The sequence below is a fragment of the Primulina tabacum genome, chromosome 10 (genome assembly GCF_025594145.1).
Source record: "Primulina tabacum isolate GXHZ01 chromosome 10, ASM2559414v2, whole genome shotgun sequence".
Lineage (NCBI taxonomy): Eukaryota > Viridiplantae > Streptophyta > Magnoliopsida > Lamiales > Gesneriaceae > Primulina > Primulina tabacum.
Window position 1 is genome coordinate 35,643,293 of NC_134559.1, and position 23,655 is coordinate 35,666,947.

General features: G+C 40.6%; 16 non-coding genes across 16 annotated transcripts; all 16 read left to right on the top strand.

Annotated features, from left to right (window-relative positions):
* Nucleotides 1-9,648: 9,648 nt before the first annotated feature.
* LOC142516255 (5S ribosomal RNA) lies at nucleotides 9,649-9,767 on the top strand. Its single transcript, XR_012812058.1, has one exon. It is a non-coding gene; the product is annotated as a 5S ribosomal RNA (ribosomal RNA).
* Nucleotides 9,768-10,832: 1,065 nt separating this feature from the next.
* Nucleotides 10,833-10,951, top strand: LOC142512949 (5S ribosomal RNA). The gene has a single exon (XR_012808922.1). It is a non-coding gene; the product is annotated as a 5S ribosomal RNA (ribosomal RNA).
* A 683-nt stretch (nucleotides 10,952-11,634) lies between these two features.
* On the top strand, nucleotides 11,635-11,753 carry LOC142516779 (5S ribosomal RNA). Its single transcript, XR_012812555.1, has one exon. It is a non-coding gene; the product is annotated as a 5S ribosomal RNA (ribosomal RNA).
* A 684-nt stretch (nucleotides 11,754-12,437) lies between these two features.
* On the top strand, nucleotides 12,438-12,556 carry LOC142506608 (5S ribosomal RNA). The gene has a single exon (XR_012804895.1). It is a non-coding gene; the product is annotated as a 5S ribosomal RNA (ribosomal RNA).
* Nucleotides 12,557-13,242: 686 nt separating this feature from the next.
* On the top strand, nucleotides 13,243-13,361 carry LOC142513881 (5S ribosomal RNA). The gene has a single exon (XR_012809804.1). It is a non-coding gene; the product is annotated as a 5S ribosomal RNA (ribosomal RNA).
* A 685-nt stretch (nucleotides 13,362-14,046) lies between these two features.
* Nucleotides 14,047-14,165, top strand: LOC142506822 (5S ribosomal RNA). Its single transcript, XR_012805098.1, has one exon. It is a non-coding gene; the product is annotated as a 5S ribosomal RNA (ribosomal RNA).
* Nucleotides 14,166-14,849: 684 nt separating this feature from the next.
* LOC142513537 (5S ribosomal RNA) lies at nucleotides 14,850-14,968 on the top strand. The gene has a single exon (XR_012809479.1). It is a non-coding gene; the product is annotated as a 5S ribosomal RNA (ribosomal RNA).
* Nucleotides 14,969-15,651: 683 nt separating this feature from the next.
* Nucleotides 15,652-15,770, top strand: LOC142515823 (5S ribosomal RNA). Its single transcript, XR_012811647.1, has one exon. It is a non-coding gene; the product is annotated as a 5S ribosomal RNA (ribosomal RNA).
* Nucleotides 15,771-16,453: 683 nt separating this feature from the next.
* On the top strand, nucleotides 16,454-16,574 carry LOC142510221 (5S ribosomal RNA). The gene has a single exon (XR_012808346.1). It is a non-coding gene; the product is annotated as a 5S ribosomal RNA (ribosomal RNA).
* A 684-nt stretch (nucleotides 16,575-17,258) lies between these two features.
* Nucleotides 17,259-17,377, top strand: LOC142514332 (5S ribosomal RNA). Its single transcript, XR_012810230.1, has one exon. It is a non-coding gene; the product is annotated as a 5S ribosomal RNA (ribosomal RNA).
* Nucleotides 17,378-18,062: 685 nt separating this feature from the next.
* Nucleotides 18,063-18,181, top strand: LOC142513538 (5S ribosomal RNA). The gene has a single exon (XR_012809480.1). It is a non-coding gene; the product is annotated as a 5S ribosomal RNA (ribosomal RNA).
* A 683-nt stretch (nucleotides 18,182-18,864) lies between these two features.
* LOC142507005 (5S ribosomal RNA) lies at nucleotides 18,865-18,983 on the top strand. The gene has a single exon (XR_012805274.1). It is a non-coding gene; the product is annotated as a 5S ribosomal RNA (ribosomal RNA).
* Nucleotides 18,984-19,666: 683 nt separating this feature from the next.
* LOC142515350 (5S ribosomal RNA) lies at nucleotides 19,667-19,784 on the top strand. The gene has a single exon (XR_012811201.1). It is a non-coding gene; the product is annotated as a 5S ribosomal RNA (ribosomal RNA).
* Nucleotides 19,785-20,849: 1,065 nt separating this feature from the next.
* Nucleotides 20,850-20,968, top strand: LOC142513005 (5S ribosomal RNA). Its single transcript, XR_012808974.1, has one exon. It is a non-coding gene; the product is annotated as a 5S ribosomal RNA (ribosomal RNA).
* A 684-nt stretch (nucleotides 20,969-21,652) lies between these two features.
* Nucleotides 21,653-21,771, top strand: LOC142506703 (5S ribosomal RNA). The gene has a single exon (XR_012804985.1). It is a non-coding gene; the product is annotated as a 5S ribosomal RNA (ribosomal RNA).
* A 685-nt stretch (nucleotides 21,772-22,456) lies between these two features.
* LOC142509497 (5S ribosomal RNA) lies at nucleotides 22,457-22,575 on the top strand. The gene has a single exon (XR_012807668.1). It is a non-coding gene; the product is annotated as a 5S ribosomal RNA (ribosomal RNA).
* The last annotated feature ends 1,080 nt before the right edge of the window (nucleotides 22,576-23,655 follow it).

Below are 23,655 nucleotides of genomic sequence, written 5' to 3' on the forward strand. Positions count from 1 at the left end.
GTTGTGCATTTCAGATGCACTGATTTTTTGCAGATGTTGCGGCCAGGTGTGGCAACACCTAGGGCAACACCTAAAGGATTCACTTGCATCCTGCGATTTTCTGTCAATAACGCAGTCAAGGAGGTATGATTGTCTTCATCATTGGATTTCTCCTCCTCATCAGATTCTTTATCGCTTAGAGACACATTGTAGCCTTTGTTCTTTCGCAATCTGTTAGCACATTCATTTGCATAGTGGCCAAATCTCATACACTCTCTGCACTGTACTGAATCATACTTCTTTGAGTTAAATTGTTCTCTGCCTTCATTCCTTCGTTGAGATTGTTGCTTGGCAAGAAACCTTTCTGGTCTTTCAGGTGCAGGATGAATCGGAAATTTTGAGGGTTGTGCATCCTTCTTCTTATCTCTAATTCTTTTCAAGTAATCCCCGAATTTCTTTGTGATAAATGAGATGGAGTCCTCACAAAGATCTGATTCATTGACTTCTTGAGAGGAGGTCATTGTAGGTGTCATTTGAAGCTTGGAATGCAATAGTCTTCCCTTTATCCTTCTTCTGCATGTCTATGTTCATCTCAAAGGTTCGAAGTGTCTTTGGAGGATATCCCATGCACTTTTAGCCGAAGTACAGTTTGTGACCAGACTGAACATATTCATGTCAACCGACGTAAAGATTGCATTCAAGGCCTTTGAGTTGTTGTTTAAACTTTGCACTTCATCAGTAGTCCAATCAATTTCAGGCTTTGGCAAGCTGTCACCATCTTGATCTGTCACTCTAGGTGAAGTCCATCCATTGATGACACGCTGCCATGCCCGTTCATCTATGGATTTTATGAAGTATCTGATTTTGACCTTCCAGAGGTTGTAATTGGTACCATCTAGGACTGGTGGTCAAAGTGCTGCGTTTGCAAGTTATGTGTCCATTTGATTAATATATGTCAAACAAAACAAAAACCAGAATCAGCACTTAGTATATCAAGAGAAGGCTCTGATACCACTTGTTAGAAATTATTTTGTTCGATAGATGCTAAACTTAATAACAATTTCAGAATAGGATATAAGATAGTGAATTTGTGTTTAATCAGAATTAAGTGTTGTGCCAGATGTTACAACATCTCGGACAACATGCAGCGGAATATTATATTTTAAACAACAAATTGACTTTAAATAAATAGATGGACAAGAGTAAATTTGCACAAGTATAAATACTTGTGCGGTGCCTTATGACAAAAATTAATCACTAGAAAAACCAATCGTTTACAAAAACCAATCACTAGTGATTCTCACTAAAATCAATTTTCCTCAACAAGTTGAGAAAACAAATGTTTTCTAAAACAAATAACCAGAATAAAACTAAAACAAAAAAGCAAAACGTGTTGCTAAAAGGAGATCCATGAGAAACAGTATTCGGCCAACTTTTTCACAGATGTTGTCCGCAGATGTTCTCAACATTCACGGCAATACGCTATCACCACTCTTCAAAGCACATCACGTCTCTTGAATAGGATTTTCTCTGAAATTCTGAACGTGCACACGTGAGTGAATATTGACCGAGGAGGAGAGAGCATCAATGATGTCCTTAGTCTCTTATTTATAGATGTAGAGTTTTACCAACATAAGGAAACCTATAGCACAATGGAATATAAGAGTTTTATTAGGAATAAACTCTTTTTAAATACCAATATCATATCTCATCAATAGATAACATATCTTAAATATATTTGAATGATTATCTCATCATCTAGGAAAGATAAAATCATATTAAATATTAAACTCAATTAGATCAACAAAGAAACATAATATTAGAAAAATAATTTAAATCTATAAAATATATCAATTAAAATCGGAAGTAAGATTTCCCTTCAACTACCTTTGCTGCGCATTGCATTATCGAGAGATCAATTCCAATGAGATTAAATTTAGGTTCAAAGCATTTCTTTCATATTAATATTCATATATAATTCCAATGGTTCACCATTATTTTTTAAATGAAAATTAAATTCTCGATTTATAAAATATTTTTTATTTATCTTTATAAAAATAATTTCTCTTATTATTGTATTTGTTTAAAAAAATTATTTAATATTTAGTGGTACGGTTTGATTGAAAAAATAAAAGGAAGTTGAGTGTCTGGATATGTCAAATTATAATTTGTTGAATCTAATTAAGATAATGAGCTAGCCTACATGAGATTCTTTATAATTTTTAATCATTAATTAATTAATAGGAAAGCTTCCTTCAACCTATCGATATTATACCGTCGCTTAATTAATCAGAAACAACATTAATTGCATTATCATTAATGAAGCTATAATTATCGGTCAATTTGATAATAAATATATATCATAAAACTTAATTTTTTATTATATATTATATTGTGACTGCTTATCTAGTATTAATTAATGTTTTGAAGACAAACTATTCGTGACGCGCGAAACCAACGAGAGCAAGAAGTGATCATCGATATCAGGAGGTTGTTCGGACAAAGAGCAACTTCTGGAAAGTTTCTGGGTGAATGAGAACATGACTCGACCGATCACACATTGAAATGAAAGGGATTTTTTTTATTTCCATCAAAATTTTTTTTTTTAAAAATCAAACATTCATATCATCAAATCGGTAAATCCTGAGTTACAATACAAAAAAGCCAAGATGGAGTATTTCCATCTAGTCAATGTAATCTGGAAGAGCTATTGAATGTTCTATGAGCAAGAAAATGTGCCACAGTATTTGCCGAGCGATTCATATGCTTGATCGACACTAAATGATTCACTAGGAACAGAATTAGCTTCAAGAGCCAATACACCCAAAGAACATGCTTCCATATCTGGGTTGAGTACACGAACGGCCTATTTGGAGTTTGAATAGATACAAACAGAAGATACTCCCACCTGTAGAAACAAATCCATACCACAATGTATAGCCAATATTTCAGCTGCAAGGACACTACCCGGATTACAGATTATAAGATCATGGAAACCTCTAGTTACTCCCTGTGAATATCTAATTATTGCTCCAACATTGAATTTATTAGGTCATATATCAAACCCCACATCAACATCTAATCGAAATAATTTTGGGGTAGGCGGTTTCCATAAGTGATATGCTGAGATTTGTGAAGAACAAGCTGATATAATATACTTTAATCTAGAGTAACGAACCGAATCTAGAAGTGCATAACCCCAGTGCACTCAAAATTTCTCGCTCTTACCCCCAGTTTCGTTTTTTTTAATACATGTTTCAAGCCAAATTGCCCAACAAAAGATCACAAACAATTCAAATTCCTCCTGTTTAAAGCTCTTTGACACATATAAAGCACAACCAAGAAAGGAAGCATCACGATGTGTTTTCAGACAGTACCAAAATGGAGTATTTTTTCCAAACATCCTTAATAGCCAAACAGAAAATGAGATAATGACTAGTAGATGCATAATAGAAATTGCATAGCGAGCATGCCCCATGAGTTGGAATATGATGAGAAAGCAAATTAACCTTAGTGGGAATAAAGTCTCTGGATGCTTTCCACATATATATACGAACTTTCGGTGGTAATTGGAATTTCAAAATCCTCCTCCACCAAGAGCCAAGAGGCTGCCGAGAATTGAATGGTGGTGTGTCCCAGCTTCTGGTCTCCATGCCATCTTTAACCGAATATTTACCATTCTTGCTCCTAGACCAAAATCGTACATCATCATAGTCATTTTTGGTGCAACGGAATATTGAGGATAAGCATCAATCTCATGTATACGGAAGAGAAATTATTTTTAATATGTATACAATGCATTTGAGAAAGTTTATTTACTAACCATTAATATTCGAAACCCTAAATATAATTTTTTTTAAGAATAAATGACTAATCATCAATATGTAATATGACTAATCGAATTTCGATAAGCTTGAAAATATCCGAAAAAAACTTGAAAAATTAAAATCTAAAATAATTATAGGAAAATCATATTATATCGAATGAGATAACTTGAGCATGGAAGAAATTTCACCCAAATGTTTGTATGTAATTTTTTATATCCGCAAACTGCCCTTTCTAATTCGGTTCCCGTCGGAGAATGAGCGATTTTGATCGTAAATTATTTTAGTATGGTATAATTTTAACAATTTTTTTAGAATTTAAAATAACTTTACTTATCTAAAAACAAGAGTCTTGATATTCTAGATCGAGGAACGTTGTTAGAATCATAAAATATTTGAGATGTACACTACGTATTTGACTATTTTCTTTTGTTTGTTTGGTTCTAAAGTGAGCTCTCTGATCCGGCTGAAGACCACAAATTAATTAAATATAAATGCGTCTCAATTTATTAATTAAAAAATGGATATGATTAGTGATAAACAAACGGAAATGGATGTATTAATATTTTGTTGCATAAATTAATCATAATTGAAAACATTATTGACGACACCAAAATTTTACCTCATGTTCGGTTTGGAGAGCAGATCTTTAAATTTTCGCAGTTGAGTGATCGGGTCGGGGTTTGAGTTCTGTACGTACAGAAATAAGGTTAGGGACTCCGGAGAGTTTTCTGGCATGACCCATTTGATGCTTAAGTCAGTCTAGAGAGAAAACTTCAGAGAGAGATACTAGTAATGTTAATTGACCAAGAGAACGTGAGAGAGTTAAAACCGTACGTGATCAATACCTGGTATTTATAGATGCAGGAGATGCTAGTTACCTAGTTGGAGTAAGATTCTTGCTAGGTAGAATCTTACCTGAGACAAGAAACCCTAGACAGGAGGACTCCTTAACCATGGCGGATGGGATTCTTGATGACGGCTAGGAGTCTTGCCTTATCTCAATGAGATTTGATCGAATCATGTATTTATCGGGACCTCTTATCTATTAACGAGAATATATTCTCATTCCCTCACTGCATTATGGGTCGAATTTCTCGGCCCCTTGGTGGACTCGGACTTCTAGTAAGCAGGGTTGAGGAGAATGGTCCTATTGGAGATTCATGGGCTCAGGCATATGGATTCGGACTTCTAACTACCGAGCCCTTGATCAACAAGAGCCTTAAAGGTCTAGTGCTATTTTTGAAATAGACTTAGATCTGCCCAGATATGTCAATTTTTGGGGGAATCAATAGTATTTCCCCTTTTTTAGCCTAAAAGAAGAATGAAGTTTATAATAAAGAATCTGGTCGGATCTTAAGCCCTATATAACTGATTCTTCGTGTCTCTTGTGTATTGGTTCAGCCCTACATGGCATCTTGGATGGTGCATATATTGATCCGAGTTGAAATTAATGGACGTCCTAGATCTTCTGGAAACTCGGTTCCCGAGGTTACCATACGTCTCCCCAAAAAAATCCGGACACTTTATTTCCTGTTAATAGGACGTCTGGCGTGAAACTTCCCCAAGTATAAATATGGGACCTCCCCTCTTCTTTTCCACCCTACTTTTCTCGAACTGTTACTCTGTCGAAATTTCGAGAGCTCTCCCGACCAGCGTGACTCACTCCCGATCACTTAATTTCTGACCCCCCCCCCCCCCCCCCCCCCAATAAGTTCATTCACTTTTACTAAGGCTAATTTTTAGGATGTCTTCCCTCGACGAGTCTGCTGTGCAAGAATTATTGGATTACTTAGATGAGACCTTGTCTCGAGCAGATGAGCCCCGACCCTCTAGAACTGAGCAGGTCCACTCTGAGCCCCAAGAAGCCCATAAAGAGGAAAGTTAGGAGGAGAGTCCCGAACCCTCTCCTTCTGAGACCCGGGCTGAGAAGTCCAAAAGAGTGAGCAACTTAAAGCAGATGAAGTTCGATTGAGGGAAGAAGTGCACCCCTGGTATGAGTTCCTGGCTTCCCACTTAGATCTTGACTTAGGGCCCTCTATTAGAGAGTGGTGAGGCATGTCCCATAAACACAAAATATGCATCCCTGGTCGGACAGAACGATCCCATCTTCCGCTCGAGAAATATCATACCTTCTATGTTGACTAGGTAGAGATGGACCTTAGGTTTCATGCGCTGAAGCTCATCCAAACCACCTGTAATTACTTATAAATGTGCCCGAGCCAGTTAGGCTCTAACTCCATTAGCTCACTCCTAGCATTAGGTGTTTTATTTAAGTTCTTCCTGGCTCATATTAGGATCAGGAACCAACCTACAAAGGTTTATTCAAATAAAGAAAACTGCTCCCGGCCGTTTCTATCTGTCCATCCACCATGAGCACAAATTTTTCAAAAGAAAGCCGGAATCCCATAAGTGATGGCATAACATATACTTCTTCGTTAAGTCCCCTAGGCCGTGGAACTGTGGCATGGATTAGGTCATGAACTTCACCCTTCCCGACCAATTAGCGGAGCTGAGACCCATAACTTTAATAACTTTTTGGCCATCATGAGTGTTAAGTGTTTTAACATTAATAACTTGGTAGATGACAACCTGTTTTTCAAATTTGGGTTCTGCAAGAAAAAAATGGAGCTGAATGGAGACATATGTAGGGCACTCCAACCCCTGTATTTTTTTTATTTTTTCCTGTTTTTATGAACACTTACCCTTCCTTGTTCTGTCTGCAAACGACACCATAATGAAGGCCGAGATGAAAGCCGAAATGGCCAAGCTGAAGAGAAAGAGGTTTGAGCCCTCTTCTGGGTATGCTGCACCCTTGCCCACCCTTCCCCAGCCTTCTCAGAAACTTATTACTTATCTTTATATCAGAATCGTTGTCAAAATTTTGATCATTTGAAGATATAGAATCTATTAAGACAAAAAATAAAAGATATTATAAATTTAAAAATAAATAAAATATCATAAACAATTTTGTTTTGAAAATATTTAATAACTTGAATTTCACTTCATGACTAATCTCGAGCACAAATGAAAAGCCTCCACAGTTTTAGGATGAAGTCGATTACGGTGATCATTTAAAATCTCCCACTGGTACTGAATGTTGACTTAGAAGAAACATTCGTCACAGGAATGACGAACACATCCTTTGCAATATCATGCAAAATGGGATGTTTGATCTCAACCGTCTTCCACCAACATAATATATCAAAGTCACTTGTATTTCTTGGCAAGAGAGATTCTTCTAAATAATAATCCAACTCCGATTTCTCAAGTTTAGTATAAGTATTAGAATCCATGAACATCTTAATTTATCAGCATAAATACCACGCTTAGGAAGTGGAAGCCTTAAATATGAAGATCGTGAATTTTTCACTTCCTGAGATTGTTTGGATTTCATCTTGTACTCTTCAACAACGTCATGCAACTTTTTCTTTATTTTTAAATCTCAAATGAAGACATATCACCATAAACAAGAGAATAATAAATCAAATTGTCTTCATCTTGTACATCGGATCTAAAATGCTCCCAATTTCCAATTAACAAAGGATAATTAATTGAATTATCTTCATCTTGTACCTCTGATCTAAAATGCTCCTAATTTTCAATAAACAATTCATCACTCCCCAATAATTTTAAAACTTTAATTTCATATTTGTTTCCATTGTATTAACAACATTATCATCCAAAAGAAGCCAATTATCAATTTAATATCACAAATAGTCGAGAAAAAAAGATTTATAGTGGGATACTTTGTCCCGAAATCAACTCCATGGAATCATAAAAAATCGCCAATTTAGAATAAATCTCTCTCAGTTTTGACCAATCTTCTTCCGTGCAAACTCTTTTATATAAACTCTCACGGTGTTTCAAACGAGCAAACACATCTTTATATTCAAATTCAATGTTAAAAATTAAATATGTAAAGTTCCAACGTGTTTTGCAATCAATTTCCAATTTTTTAGTGCTTGGAACCTTCAATTGTCGACCTGCTTCAATAAAAATTTTCATCACTTTTCGACATTGTTGTCCAAAATCCGAAATTATATCGAAGTGTTTCAATACTACCACTGATTAATTATAGTCCATCCCTCACATCCAAATTCAAAATATGGGCACAACATCGCATGTGAAATAATTTACCTTCTAAAATAAGTGAACTTGGAGAAGCTTATCTAGAATAAGCTCAATCATAACATAATTAGTTGAGCAATTATCAACAGTTAAAGTAGATAACTTACGAACCACATTCCAATCCAAGAGGCAATCAACAAGGAGATTTGCAAGGACTTCAATAGTATGTGGACATGGCACATATATAAACCTAGTGAAAAAAGAAATAAAAAAGAAATTTTAAAAATGATAGTAATATTATTAATGGTAAATACAAGTACAAAGTTAAAGAAAGAAGACAAAATTTACCTTACAAGCCGACTTTGTAGTTTCCATGAAGCATCGATGAAGTGTGAAGTGATTGCCATGAATCCTATTTTTTTGGTTGTTTGACGTCCACGTATCAGTATTCAATGCATTTGAATCTAATAATTTCATTATTTTATCTCTTTCATGCTCAAATATTTTCACTGATGTCGTTCTTAATTTTGTTCTAGGAAACAACTTTACCTAACAGTTTTAAGGCATAAAAATACCTTCTAAAGCACACATGATCAACCATATTTGAAATAGTATGTCCCAAACATCGTTGCGTCGTCATTAGATTTTGTTGGTTGCAATAGAGATTTTTTTATGGTCATTTTTTTTTTTGTGCAAACATATTTTATGTGGTCAAGTAAATGTCTGGTATCATTCTTACTTTCATCGCCTAAAAAGCTCATATAATATGATTATGAAGCCGCCCTTGCTCTACCACAAAATAACAAATAAATATTCAATTTAAAAGAGGAACACGGCAAGTTGAGGGGAAGGAGAAAAAGATACTTACTCTCCAAATGCAAAGGGGAGGAGTTTGAGATAGTTAATTTTTGTGAGTTGTAATACTAGTGATTGTTGATTTTTAAACAAATATTGTATTTGTCAATACGAAATAAAAGAAAATCTTGTAAAACAAATCGCGGCTGATCATTTTTATCATTTTTCATATGGATAGCTAAAATAACCACACCACCAAAGCGATAAAAACATCTTAGTGAATTAGAGACGGTGTTATTAAATAATCACCAAATATTGAAGCAACTTCTTGTTGCCTTGTGAATCTAAGAGCCCGTAGTTGGAACCAGTGTTATGCCAAATCAAAAGGAAACACTCAAGCTGCCATATTATTGAATGATCCCCCCGATGCATTACTTCCTTAACCTCTTGTCATTTACCTCAATTTTTATTTGAATTTTAACAAAGTCATGTCCTAATAATGAAACGAAATCATTATTTGTGTACGTAGATTACTTTTGAACCTAATAATAGAAAAAATTGAGAAAACTAAATCCTAGAAATTTCAATTTGATTTCAAACCCGTGGTTTAAACATGACCAAGCATAATAATAGCTTTACATTCGTTATTTCCTTCTTCTTATTTTTTTTTTCTATTTTCTGGGAACATTTATCGATTTTTGTTGTCGTGAGCCGGTTCTGTGTGGATGGGTATGACGCAGATTACTCCGGAGACGGTTAACTCATTAAAAACAATTATTTCGACTGTTTTAACCATAATTTACGTAACCGGTCGCGGCATGAGGTCTCTCCAGGGAGGTCACCCATCCTAGCTCTGCCATCGCGCCAGAACGCTTAACTTCATGGTTATGATTGGGCGAGAGCAGTGCCACGTGTTGTCCATCGTCGCCCGCTCCACACGTACTCGAGGGATATTAGAATAAACATCCCACTCAATGTCGGGTGCGATCATACCAGCACTAATGCACCGGATCCCAACAGAACTCCGAAGTTAAGTGTGCTTGGGCCAGAGCAGTACTAGGATGGGTGACCCCCTGGAAAGTCCTCGTGTTGCACCCTTTATCGTGTTTTTCTATTTTTGATTACTTGTTGACAAACGATTTTCGGCTCAAATCATCTGAATCTCGATCGGGACCAGATAAGACATGTGAAATGAAAGTAGCTCGGGCACTGCAGGATTTGGACAAAATTGTAGGCTAATTTGATTGTAAACGGGTAAACGGACGAGACTCATTACTACGCAATGAGCTGACGAGATTTTAGACGAATTCCTTCTCTAAACCCTCTAATTTGCGATTTACCGCTTCTGTTAAGCTTTCGCTTCCTCGAGAAATCCGCTTAGGAAGTTCGAAATTCGATTCCAGTTCCATTTTATCGTATCCCAGGCATAATAATAGCTTTACATCGTTATTTACCCCTAGGTTGTCCTCGTGTTTCACCCCTTTTCGTGTTTTTCTATTTTTGATTACTTGTTGACAGACGATTTTCGGCTCAAATCATCTGAATCTCGATCGGGACCAGATAAGACATGTGAAATGAAAGTAGCTCGGGCACTGCCGAATTTGGACAAAATTGTGGGCTAATTTGATTGTAAACGGGCAACGGACGAGATTCATTACTACGCAATGAGCTGACGAGATTTTAGCCGAATTTCTTCTCTAAGACCCTCTAATTTGCGATTTACCGCTTCTATTAAGCTTTCGTTTCCTCGAGAAATCCGCTTAGGAAGTTCGAAATTCGATTCCGGTTCCATTTTATCGTATCCCAGGCATAATAATAGCTTTACATTCGTTATTTCCTTCTTCTTATTTTTTTTTCTATTTTCTGGGAACGTTTATCGATTTTTGTTGTCGTGAGCCGGTTCTGTGCGGAAGGGTATGACGCAGATTACTCCGGAGAAGGTTAACACATTAAAAACAATTATTCAACTGTTTTATCCATAATTCACGTAAACGATCGCGACACGAGGTCTTCCCAGGGAGGTCACCCATCCTAGCTCTGCCATCGCGCCAGAACGCTTAACTTCATGGTTATGATTGGGCGAGAGCAGTGCCGCGTGTTGTCCATCGCCGCCCGCTCCACACGTACTCGAGGGATATAAGAATAAACATCCCACTCAATGTCGGGTGCGATCATACCAGCACTAATGCACCGGATCCCATCAGAACTCCGAAGTTTAGCGTGCTTGGGCGAGAGCAGTACTAGGGTGGGTGACCCCCTGGGAAGTCCTCGTGTTGCACCCTTTTTCGTGTTTTTCTATTTTTGATTACTTGTTGACATACGATTTTCGGCTCAAATCATCTGAATCTCGATCGGGACCAGATAAGACATGTGAAATGAAAGTAGCTCGGGCACTGCCGGATTTGGACAAAATTGTAGGCTAATTTGATTGTAAATGGGCAAACGGACGAGACTCATTACTACGCAATGAGCTGACGAGATTTTAGCCGAATTCCTTCTCTAAGACCCTCTAATTTGCGATTTACCGCTTCTGTTAAGCTTTTGTTTCCTCGAGAAATCCGCTTAGGAAGTTCGAAATTCGATTCCGGTTCCATTTTATCGTATCCCAGGCATAATAATAGCTTTACATTCGTTATTTCCTTCTTCTTATTTTTTTTTCTATTTTCTGGGAACATTAATCGATTTTTGTTGTCGTGATCCGGTTCTGTGCGGAAGGGTATGACGCAGATTACTCCGGAGACGGTTAACTCATTAAAACAATTATTTCGACTGTTTTATCCATAATTTACGTAAACGGTCGCGACACGAGGTCTTCCCAGGGAGGTCACCCATCCTACCTCTGCCATCGCGCCAGAACGCTTAACTTCTTGGTTATGATTGGGCGAGAGCAGTGCCGCGTGTTGTCCATCGCCGCCCTCTCCACACGTACTCGAGGGATATAAGAATAAACATCCCACTCAATGTCGGGTGCGATCATACCAGCACTAATGCCATGGATCCCATCAGAACTCCGAAGTTAAGCGTGCTTGGACGAGAGCAGTACTAGAATGGGTGACCCCCTAGGAAGTCCTCGTGTTGCACCCCTTTTCGTGTTTTTCTATTTTTGATTACTTGTTGACAGACGATTTTCGGCTCAAATCATCTGAATCTCGATCGGGACCAGATAAGACATGTGAAATGAGAGTAGCTCGGGCACTGCCAGATTTGGACAAAATTGTAGGCTAATTTGATTGTAAACGGGCAAACGGACGAGACTCATTACTACGCAATGAGCTGACGAGATTTTAGCCGAATTCCTTCTCTAAGACCCTCTAATTTGCGATTAAACGCTTCTGTTAAGCTTTCTTTTCCTCGAGAAATCCGCTTAGGAAGTTCGAAATTCGATTCCGGTTCCATTTTATCGTATCCCAGGCATAATAATAGATTTATATTCGTTATTTCCTTCTTCTTATTTTTTTTTCAATTTTCTAGGAACATTTATCGATTTTTGTTGTCGTGAGCCGGTTTTGTGCGGAAGGGTATGACGCAGATTACTCCGGAGACGGTTAACTCATTAAAAACAATTATTTCGACTGTTTTATCCATAATTTACGTAAATGGTCGCGACACGAGGTCTTCCCAGTGAGGTCACCCATCCTAGCTCTGCCATCGCGCCAGAACGCTTAACTTCATGGTTATGATTGGGCGAGAGCAGTGCCGCGTGTTGTCCATCGCCGCCCGCTCCACACGTACTCGAGGGATATAAGAATAAACATCCCACTCAATGTCGGGTGCGATCATACCAGCACTAATGCCATGGATCCCATCAGAACTCCGAAGTTAAGCTTGCTTGGGCGAGAGCAGTACTAGAATGGGTGACCCCCTAGGAAGTCCTCGTGTTGCACCCCTTTTCGTGTTTTTCTATTTTTGATTACTTGTTGACAGACGATTTTCGGCTCAAATCATCTGAATCTCGATCGAGACCAGATAAGACATGTGAAATGAAAGTAGCTCGGGCACTGCCGGATTTGGACAAAATTGTAGGCTAATTTGATTGTAAATGGGCAAACGGACGAGACACATTACTACGCAATGAGCTGACGAGATTTTAGCCGAATTCCTTCTCTAAGACCCTCTAATTTGCGATTTACCGCTTCTCTTAAGCTTTCGTTTCCACGAGAAATCCGCTTAGGAAGTTCGAAATTCGATTCCGGTTCCATTTTATCGTATCCCAGGCATAATAATAGCATAACATTCATTATTTCCTTCTTCTTATTTTTTTTTTCTATTTTCTGGGAACATTTATCGATTTTTGTTGTCGTGAGCCGGTTCTGTGCGGAAGGGTATGACGCAGATTACTCCGGAGACGGTTAACTCATTAAAAACAATTATTTCGACTGTTTTATCCATTAATTTACGTAAACGGTCGCGACACGAGGTCTTCCCAGGGAGGTCACCCATCCTAGCTCTGCCATCGCGCCAGAACGCTTAACTTCATGGTTATGATTGGGCGAGAGCAGTGCCGCGTGTTGTCCATCGCCGCCCGCTCCACACGTACTCGAGGGATATAAGAATAAACATCCCACTCAATGTCGGGTGCGATCATACCAGCACTAATGCACCGGATCCCATCAGAACTCCGAAGTTAAGCGTGCTTGGGCGAGAGCAGTACTAGGATGGGTGACCCCCTGGGAAGTCCTCGTGTTGCACCCCTTTTCGTGTTTTTCTATTTTTGATTACTTGTTGACAGACGATTTTCGGCTCAAATCATCTGAATCTCGATCGGGACCAGATAAGACATGTGAAATGAAAGTAGCTCGGGCACTGCCGGATTTGGACAAAATTGTAGGCTAATTTGATTGTAAACGGGCAAACGGACGAGACTCATTACTACGCAATGAGCTGACGAGATTTTAGCCGAATTCCTTCTCTAAGACCCTCTAATTTGCGATTTACCGCTTCTGTTAAGCTTTCGTTTCCTCGAGAAATCCGCTTAGGAAGTTCGAAATTCGATTCCGGTTCCATTTTATCGTATCCCAGGCATAATAATAGCTTTACATTCGTTATTTCCTTCTTCTTATTTTTTTTTCTATTTTCTGGGAACATTTATCGATTTTTGTTGTCGTGAGCCGGTTCTGTGCGGAAGGGTATGACGCAGATTACTCCGGAGACGGTTAACTCATTAAAAACAATTATTTCGACTGTTTTATCCATAATTTACGTAAACGGTCGCGACACGAGGTCTTCCCAGGGAGGTCACCCATCCTACCTCTGCCATCGCGCCAGAACGCTTAACTTCATGGTTATGATTGGGCGAGAGCAGTGCCGCGTGTTGTCCATCGCCGCCTCGCTCCACACGTACTCGAGGGATATAAGAATAAACATCCCACTCAATGTCGGGTGCGATCATACCAGCACTAATGCCAGGATCCCATCAGAACTCCGAAGTTAAGCGTGCTTGGGCGAGAGCAGTACTAGGATGGGTGACCTCCCTGGGAAGTCCTCGTGTTGCACCCCTTTTCGTGTTTTTCTATTTTTGATTACTTGTTGACAGACGATTTTCGGCTCAAATCATCTGAATCTCGATCGGGACCAGATAAGACATGTGAAATGAAAGTAGCTCGGGCACTGCCGGATTTGGACAAAATTGTAGGCTAATTTGATTGTAACGGGCAAACGGACGAGACTCATTACTACGCAATGAGCTGACGAGATTTTAGCCGAATTCCTTCTCTAAGACCCTCTAATTTGCGATTTAACGCTTCTGTTAAGCTTTCGTTTCCTCGAGAAATCCGCTTAGGAAGTTCGAAATTCGATTCCGGTTCCATTTTATCGTATCCCAGGCATAATAATAGCATTACATTCGTTATTTCCTTCTTCTTATTTTTTTTTCTATTTTCTGGGAACATTTATCGATTTTTGTTGTCGTGAGCCGGTTCTGTGCGGAAGGGTATGACGCAGATTACTCCGGAGACGGTTAACTCATTAAAAACAATTATTTCGACTGTTTTATCCATTAATTTACGTAAACGGTCGCGACACGAGGTCTTCCCAGGGAGGTCACCCATCCTAGCTCTGCAATCGCGCCAGAACGCTTAACTTCATGGTTATGATTGGGCGAGAGCAGTGCCGCGTGTTGTCCATCGCCGCCCGCTCCACACGTACTCGAGAGATATAAGAATAAACATCCCACTCAATGTCAGGTGCGATCATACCAGCACTAATCCACCGGATCCCATTAGAACTCCGAAGTGAAGCGTGCTTGGGCGAGAGCAGTACTAGGATGGGTGACCCCCTGGGAAGTCCTCGTGTTGCACCCCTTTTCGTGTTTTTCTATTTTTGATTACTTGTTGACAGACGATTTTCGGCTTAAATCATCTGAATCTCGATCGGGACCAGATAAGACATGTGAAATGAAAGTAGCTCGGCCACTGCCAGATTTGGACAAAATTGTAGGCTAATTTGATTGTAAACGAGCAAACGGACGAGACTCATTACTACGCAATGAGCTGACGAGATTTTAGCCGAATTCCTTCTCTAAGACCCTCTAATTTGCGATTTAACGCTTCTGTTAAGCTTTCGTTTCCTCGGAAATCCGCTTAGGAAGTTCGAAATTCGATTCCGGTTCCATTTTATCGTATCCCAGTCATAATAATAGCATTACATTCGTTATTTCCTTGTTCTTATTTTTTTTTCTATTTTCTTCGAACATTTATCGATTTTTGTTGTCGTGAACCGGTTCTGTGCGGAAGGGTATGACGCAGATTACTCCGGAGACGGTTAACTCATTAAAAACAATTATTTCGACTGTTTTATCCATAATTTACGTAAACGGTCGCGACACGAGGTCTTCCCAGGGAGGTCACCCATCCTAGCTCTGCAATCGCGCCAGAACGCTTAACTTCATGGTTATGATTGGGCGAGAGCAGTGCCGCGTGTTGTCCATCGCCGCCCGCTCCACACGTACTCGAGAGATATAAGAATAAACATCCCACTCAATGTCGGGTGCGATCATACCAGCACTAATGCACCGGATCCCATCAGAACTCCGAAGTTAAGCGTGCTTGGGCGAGAGCAGTACTAGGATGGGTGACCTCCTGGGAAGTCCTCGTGTTGCACCCCTTTTCGTGTTTTTCTATTTTTGATTACTTGTTGACAGACGATTTTCGGCTCAAATCATCTGAATCTCGATCGGGACCAGATAAGACATGTGAAATGAAAGTAGCTCGGGCACTGCCGGATTTGGACAAAATTGTAGGCTAATTTGATTGTAAACGGGCAAACGGACGAGACACATTACTACGCAATGAGCTGACGAGATTTTAGCCGAATTCCTTCTCTAAGACCCTCTAATTTGCGATTTACCTCTTCTGTTAAGCTTTCGTTTCCTCGAGAAATCCGCTTAGGAAGTTCGAAATTCGATTCCGGTTCCATTTTATCGTATCCCAGGCATAATAATAGCTTTACATTCGTTATTTCCTTCCTTTTATTTTTTTTCTATTTTCTGGGAACATTTATCGATTTTTGTTGTCGTGAGCCGGTTCTGTGCGGAAGGGTATGACGCAGATTACTCCGGAGACGAATAACTCATTAAAAACAATTATTTCGACTGTTTTATCCATAATTTACGTAAAAGGTCGCGACACGAGGTCTTCCCAGGGAGGTCACCCATCCTAGCTCTGCCATCGCGCCAGAACGCTTAACTTCATGGTTATGATTGGGCGAGAGCAGTGCCACGTGTTGTCCATCGCCGCCCGCTCCACACGTACTCGAGGGATATAAGAATAAACATCCCACTCAATGTCGAGTGCGATCATACCAGCACTAATGCACCGGATCCCATCAGAACTCCGAAGTTAAGCGTGCTTGGGCGAAAGCGCAGTACTAGGATCTGTGACCTTCTGGGAAGTCCTCGTGTTGCACCCCTTTTCTTGTTTTTCTATTTTTGATTATTTGTTGACAGACGATTTTCGGCTCAAATCATCTGAATCTCGATCGAGACCAGATAAGACATGTGAAATAAAAGTAGCTCGGGCACTGCCGGATTTGGACAAAATTGTAGGCTAATTTGATTGTAAATGGGCAAACGGACGAGACACATTACTACGCAATGAGCTGACGAGATTTTAGCCTAAATCCTTCTCTAAGACCCTCTAATTTGCGATTTACCTCTTCTCTTAAGCTTTCGTTTCCTCGAAAAATCCTCTTAGGAAGTTCGAAATTCGATTCCGGTTCTATTTTATCGTATACCAAGCATAATAATAGCTTTACATTCGTTATTTCCTTCTTCTTTTTTTTTTTTCTATTTTCTGGGAACATTTATCGATTTTTGTTGTCGTGAGCCGGTTCTGTGTGGATGGGTATGACGCAGATTACTCCGGAGACGGTTAACTCATTAAAAACAATTATTTCGACTGTTTTAACCATAATTTACGTAACCGGTCGCGACACGAGGTCTTCCCAGGGAGGTCACCCATCCTACCTCTGCCATCGCGCCAGAACGCTTAACTTCGTGGTTATGATTGGGCGAGAGCAGTGCCGCGTGTTGTCCAGCGCCACCTGCTCCACACGTACTCGAGGGATATAAGAATAAACATCCCACTCAATGTCGGGTGCGATCATACCAGCACTAATGCACCGGATCCCATCAGAACTTTGAAGTTAAGCGTGCTTGGGCGAGAGCAGTACTAGGATGGGTGACCTCCTAGGAAGTTCTCGTGTTGTACCCCTTTTCGGGTTTTTCTATTTTTGATTACTTGTTGACAGACGATTTTCGGCTCAAATCATCTGAATCTCGATCGGGACCAGATAAGACATGTGAAATGAAAGTAGCTCGGCCACTGCCAGATTTGGACAAAATTGTAGGCTAATTTGATTGTAAACGAGCAAACGGACGAGACTCATTACTACGCAATGAGCTGACGAGATTTTAGCCGAATTCCTTCTCTAAGACCCTCTAATTTGCGATTTAACGCTTCTGTTAAGCTTTCGTTTCCTCGGGAAATCCGCTTAGGAAGTTCGAAATTCGATTCCGGTTCCATTTTATCGTATCCCAGTCATAATAATAGCATTACATTCGTTATTTTCCTTGTTCTTATTTTTTTTTCTATTTTCTTCGAACATTTATCGATTTTTGTTGTCGTGAACCGGTTCTGTGCGGAAGGGTATGACGCAGATTACTCCGGAGACGGTTAACTCATTAAAAACAATTATTTCGACTGTTTTATCCATAATTTACGTAAACGGTCGCGACACGAGGTCTTCCCAGGGAGGTCACCCATCCTAGCTCTGCAATCGCGCCAGAACGCTTAACTTCATGGTTATGATTGGGCGAGAGCAGTGCCGCGTGTTGTCCATCGCCGCCCGCTCCACACGTACTCGAGAGATATAAGAATAAACATCCCACTCAATGTCAGGTGCGATCATACCAGCACTAATCCACCGGATCCCATTAGAACTCCGAAGTGAAGCGTGCTTGGGCGAGAGCAGTACTAGGATGGGTGACCCCCTGGGAAGTCCTCGTGTTGCACCCCTTTTCGTGTTTTTCTATTTTTGATTACTTGTTGACAGACGATTTTCGGCTCAAATAATCTGAATCTCGATTGGGACCAGATAAGACATGTGAAATGAAAGTAGCTCGGGCACTGCCGGATTTGGACAAAATTGTAGGCTAATTTGATTGTAAACGGGCAAACGGACGAGACACATTTCTACGCAATGAGCTGACGAGATTTTAGCCGAAATCCTTCTCTAAGACCCTCTAATTTGCGATTTACCTCTTCTCTTAAGCTTTTGTTTCCTCGAGAAATCCGCTTAGGAAGTTCGAAATTCGATTCCGGTTCCATTTTATCGTATCCCAGGCATAATAATAGCTTTACATTCGTTATTTCCTTCTTCTTATTTTTTTTCTATTTTCGGGGAACATTTATCGATTTTTGTTGTCGTGAGCCGGTTCTGTGCGGAAGGTTATGACGCAGATTACTCCGGATACGGTTAACTCATTAAAAACAATTATTTCGACTGGTTTAACCATAATTTACGTAACCGGTCGCGACACGAGGTCTTTCCAGGGAGGTCACCCATCCTAGCTCTGCCATCGCGCCAGAACGCTTAACTTCATGGTTATGATTGGGCGAGAGCAGTGTCGCGTGTTGTCCATCGCCGCTTGCTCCACACGTACTCGAGGGATATAAGAATAAACATCCCACTCAATGTCGGGTGCGATCATACCAGCACTAATGCCATGGATCCCATCAGAACTCCGAAGTTAAGCGTGCTTGGACGAGAGCAGTACTAGGATCGGTGACCTTCTGGGAAGTCCTCGTGTTGCACCCCTTTTCTTGTTTTTCTATTTTTGATTATTTGTTGACAGACGATTTTCGGCTCAAATCATCTGAATCTCGATCGAGACCAGATAAGACATGTGAAATGAAAGTAGCTCGGGCACTGCCGAATTTGGACAAAATTGTGGGCTAATTTGATTGTAAACGGGCAACGGACGAGATTCATTACTACGCCATGAGCTGACGAGATTTTAGCCGAATTTCTTCTCTAAGACCCTCTGATTTGCGATTTACCGTTTCTATTAAGCTTTCGTTTCCTCGAGAAATCCGCTTAGGAAGTTCGAAATTCGATTCCGGTTCCATTTTATCGTATCCCAGGCATAATAATAGCTTTACATTCGTTATTTCCTTCTTCTTATTTTTTTTTCTATTTTCTGGGAACGTTTATCGATTTTTGTTGTCGTGAACCGGTTCTGTGCGGAAGGGTATGACGCAGATTACTCCGGAGAAGGTTAACACATTAAAAACAATTAATTCAACTGTTTTATCCATAATTCACGTAAACGATCGCGACACGAGGTCTTCCCAGGGAGGTCACCCATCCTAGCTCTGCCATCGCGCCAGAACGCTTAACTTCATGGTTATGATTGGGCGAGAGCAGTGCCGCGTGTTGTCCATCGCCGCCCGCTCCACACGTACTCGAGGGATATAAGAATAAACATCCCACTCAATGTCGGGTGCGATCATACCAGCACTAATGCACCGGATCCCATCAGAACTCCGAAGTTAGCGTGCTTGGGCGAGAGCAGTACTAGGGTGGGTGACCCCCTGGGAAGTCCTCGTGTTGCACCTTTTTTCGTGTTTTTCTATTTTTGATTACTTGTTGACAGACGATTTTCGGCTCAAATCATCTGAATCTCGATCGGTACCAGATAAGACATGTGAAATGAAAGTAGCTCGGGCACTGCCGGATTTGGACAAAATTGTAGGCTAATTTGATTGTAAACGGGCAAACGGACGAGACTCATTACTACGCAATGAGCTGACGAGATTTTAGACGAATTCCTTCTCTAAGACCCTCTAATTTGCGATTTACCGCTTCTGTTAAGCTTTCGCTTCCTCGAGAAATCCGCTTAGGAAGTTCGAAATTCGATTCCAGTTCCATTTTATCGTATCTCAGGCATAATAATAGCTTTACATCGTTATTTACCCCTAGGTTGTCCTCGTGTTTCACCCCTTTTCGTGTTTTTCTATTTTGATTACTTGTTGAAAGACGATTTTCAGCTCAAATCATCTGAATCTCGATCGGGACCAGATAAGACATGTGAAATGAAAGTAGCTCGGGCACTGCCGGATTTGGACAAAATTGTGGCCTAATTTGATTGTAAACGGGCAACGGACGAGAGTCATTACTACGCAATGAGCTGACGAGATTTTAGCCGAATTCCTTCTCTAAGACCCTCTAATTTGCTATTTACCGCTTCTGTTAAGCTTTCGTTTCCTCGAGAAATCCGTTTAGGAAGTTCGAAATTCGATTCCGGTTCCATTTTATCGTATCCCAGACATAATAATAGCTTTACATTCGTTATTTCCTTCTTCTTATTTTTTTTTCTATTTTCTGGGAATGTTTATCGACTTTTGTTGTCGTGAGCCGGTTCTGTGCGGAAGGGTATGACGCAGATTACTCCGGAGGCGGTTAACTCATTAAAAACAATTATTTCGACTGTTTTATCCATAATTTACTTAAACGATCGTGACACGAGGTCTTCCCAGGGAGGTCACCCATCCTAGCTCTACCATCGCGCCATAACGCTTAACTTCATGGTTATGATTGGGCGAGAGCAGTGCCGCGTGTCGTCCATCGCCGCCCGCTCCACACGTACTCGAGGGATATAAGAATAAACATCCCACTCAATGTGGGTGCGATCATACCAGCACTAATGCACCGGATCCCATCAGAATTCCGAAGTTAAGCGTGCTTGGGCGTGAGCAGTACTAGGATGGGTGACCCCCAGGGAAGTCCTCGTGTTGCACCCCTTTTCGTGTTTTTCTATTTTTGATTACTTGTTGACAGACGATTTTCGGCTCAAATCATCTAAATCTCGATCGGGACCAGATAAGACATGTGAAATGAAAGTAGCTCGGGCACTGCCGGATTTGGACAAAATTGTAGGCTAATTTGATTGTAAACGGGCAAACGGACGAGACTCATTACTACGCAATGAGCTGACGAGATTTTAGCCGAATTCCTTCTCTAAGACCCTTTATTTTGCGATTTACCGCTTCTGTTAAGCTTTCGTTTCCTCGAGAAATCCGCTTAGGAAGTTCGAAATTCGATTCCGGTTCCATTTTATCGTATCTCAGGCATAATAATAGCTTTACATTCGTTATTTTCTTCTTCTTATTTTTTTTTCTAATTTCTGGGAACATTTATCGATTTTTGTTGTCGTGAGCCGGTTCTGTGCGGAAGGGTATGACGCAGATTACTCCAGAGACGGTTAACTCATTAAAAACAGTTATTTCGACTGTTTTATCCATAATTTACGTAAACGGTCGCGACACGAGGTCTTCGCAGGGAGCTCACCCATCCTAGCTCTGCCATCGCGCAAGAACGCTTAACTTCATGGTTATGATTGGGCGAGAGCAGTGCCGCGTGTTGTCCATCGCCGCTTGCTCCACACGTACTCGAGGGATATAAGAATAAACATCCCACTCAATGTCGGGTGCGATCATACCAGCACTAATGCCATGGATCCCATCAGAACTCCGAAGTTAAGCGTGCTTGGACGAGAGCAGTACTAGGATCGGTGACCTCCTGGGAAGTCCTCGTGTTGCACCCTTTTTCTTGTTTTTCTATTTTTGATTACTTGTTGACAGACGATTTTCGGCTCAAATCATCTGAATCTCGATCGAGACCAGATAAGACATGTGAAATGAAAGTAGCTCGGGCACTGCCGGATTTGGACAAAATTGTAGGCTAATTTGATTGTAAACGGGCAAACGGACGAGACACATTACTACGCAATGAGCTGACGAGATTTTAGCCTAAATCCTTCTCTAAGACCCTCTAATTTGCGATTTACCTCTTCTCTTAAGCTTTCGTTTCCTCGAGAAATTCTCTTAGGAAGTTCGAAATTCGATTCCGGTTCCATTTTATCGTATACCAAGCATAATAATAGCTTTACATTCGTTATTTCCTTCTTCTTATTTTTTTTTTCTATTTTCTGGGAACATTTATCGATTTTTGTTGTCGTGAGCCGGTTCTGTGTGGATGGGTATGACGCAGATTACTCCGGAGACGGTTAACTCATTAAAAACAATTATTTCGACTGTTTTAACCATAATTTACGTAACCGGTCGCGGCATGAGGTCTCTCCAGGGAGGTCACCCATCCTAGCTCTGCCATCGCGCCAGAACGCTTAACTTCATGGTTATGATTGGGCGAGAGCAGTGCCACGTGTTGTCCATCGTCGCCCGCTCCACACGTACTCGAGGGATATTAGAATAAACATCCCACTCAATGTCGGGTGCGATCATACCAGCACTAATGCACCGGATCCCAACAGAACTCCGAAGTTAAGTGTGCTTGGGCCAGAGCAGTACTAGGATATGTGACCCCCTGGAAAGTCCTCGTGTTGCACCCTTTATCGTGTTTTTCTATTTTTGATTACTTGTTGACAAACGATTTTCGGCTCAAATCATCTGAATCTCGATCGGGACCAGATAAGACATGTGAAATGAAAGTAGCTCGGGCACTGCCGGATTTGGACAAAATTGTAGGCCAATTTGATTGTAAACGGGTAAACGGACGAGACTCATTACTACGCAATGAGCTGACGAGATTTTAGACGAATTCCTTCTCTAAACCCTCTAATTTGCGATTTACCGCTTCTGTTAAGCTTTCGCTTCCTCGAGAAATCCGCTTAGGAAGTTCGAAATTCGATTCCAGTTCCATTTTATCGTATCCCAGGCATAATAATAGCTTTACATCGTTATTTACCCCTAGGTTGTCCTCGTGTTTCACCCCTTTTCGTGTTTTTCTATTTTTGATTACTTGTTGACAGACGATTTTCGGCTCAAATCATCTGAATCTCGATCGGGACCAGATAAGACATGTGAAATGAAAGTAGCTCGGGCACTGCCGAATTTGGACAAAATTGTGGGCTAATTTGATTGTAAACGGGCAACGGACGAGATTCATTACTACGCAATGAGCTGACGAGATTTTAGCCGAATTTCTTCTCTAAGACCCTCTAATTTGCGATTTACCGCTTCTATTAAGCTTTCGTTTCCTCGAGAAATCCGCTTAGGAAGTTCGAAATTCGATTCCGGTTCCATTTTATCGTATCCCAGGCATAATAATAGCTTTACATTCGTTATTTCCTTCTTCTTATTTTTTTTTCTATTTTCTGGGAACGTTTATCGATTTTGTTGTCGTGAGCCGGTTCTGTGCGGAAGGGTATGCCGCAGATTACTCCGGAGAAGGTTAACACATTAAAACAATTAATTCAACTGTTTTATCCATAATTCACGTAACGATCGCGACACGAGGTCTTCCCAGGGAGGTCACCCATCCTAAGCTCTGCCATCGCGCCAGAACGCTTAACTTCATGGTTATGATTGGGCGAGAGCAGTGCCGCGTGTTGTCCATCGCCGCCCGCTCCACACGTACTCGAGGGATATAAGAATAAACATCCCACTCAATGTCGGGTGCGATCATACCA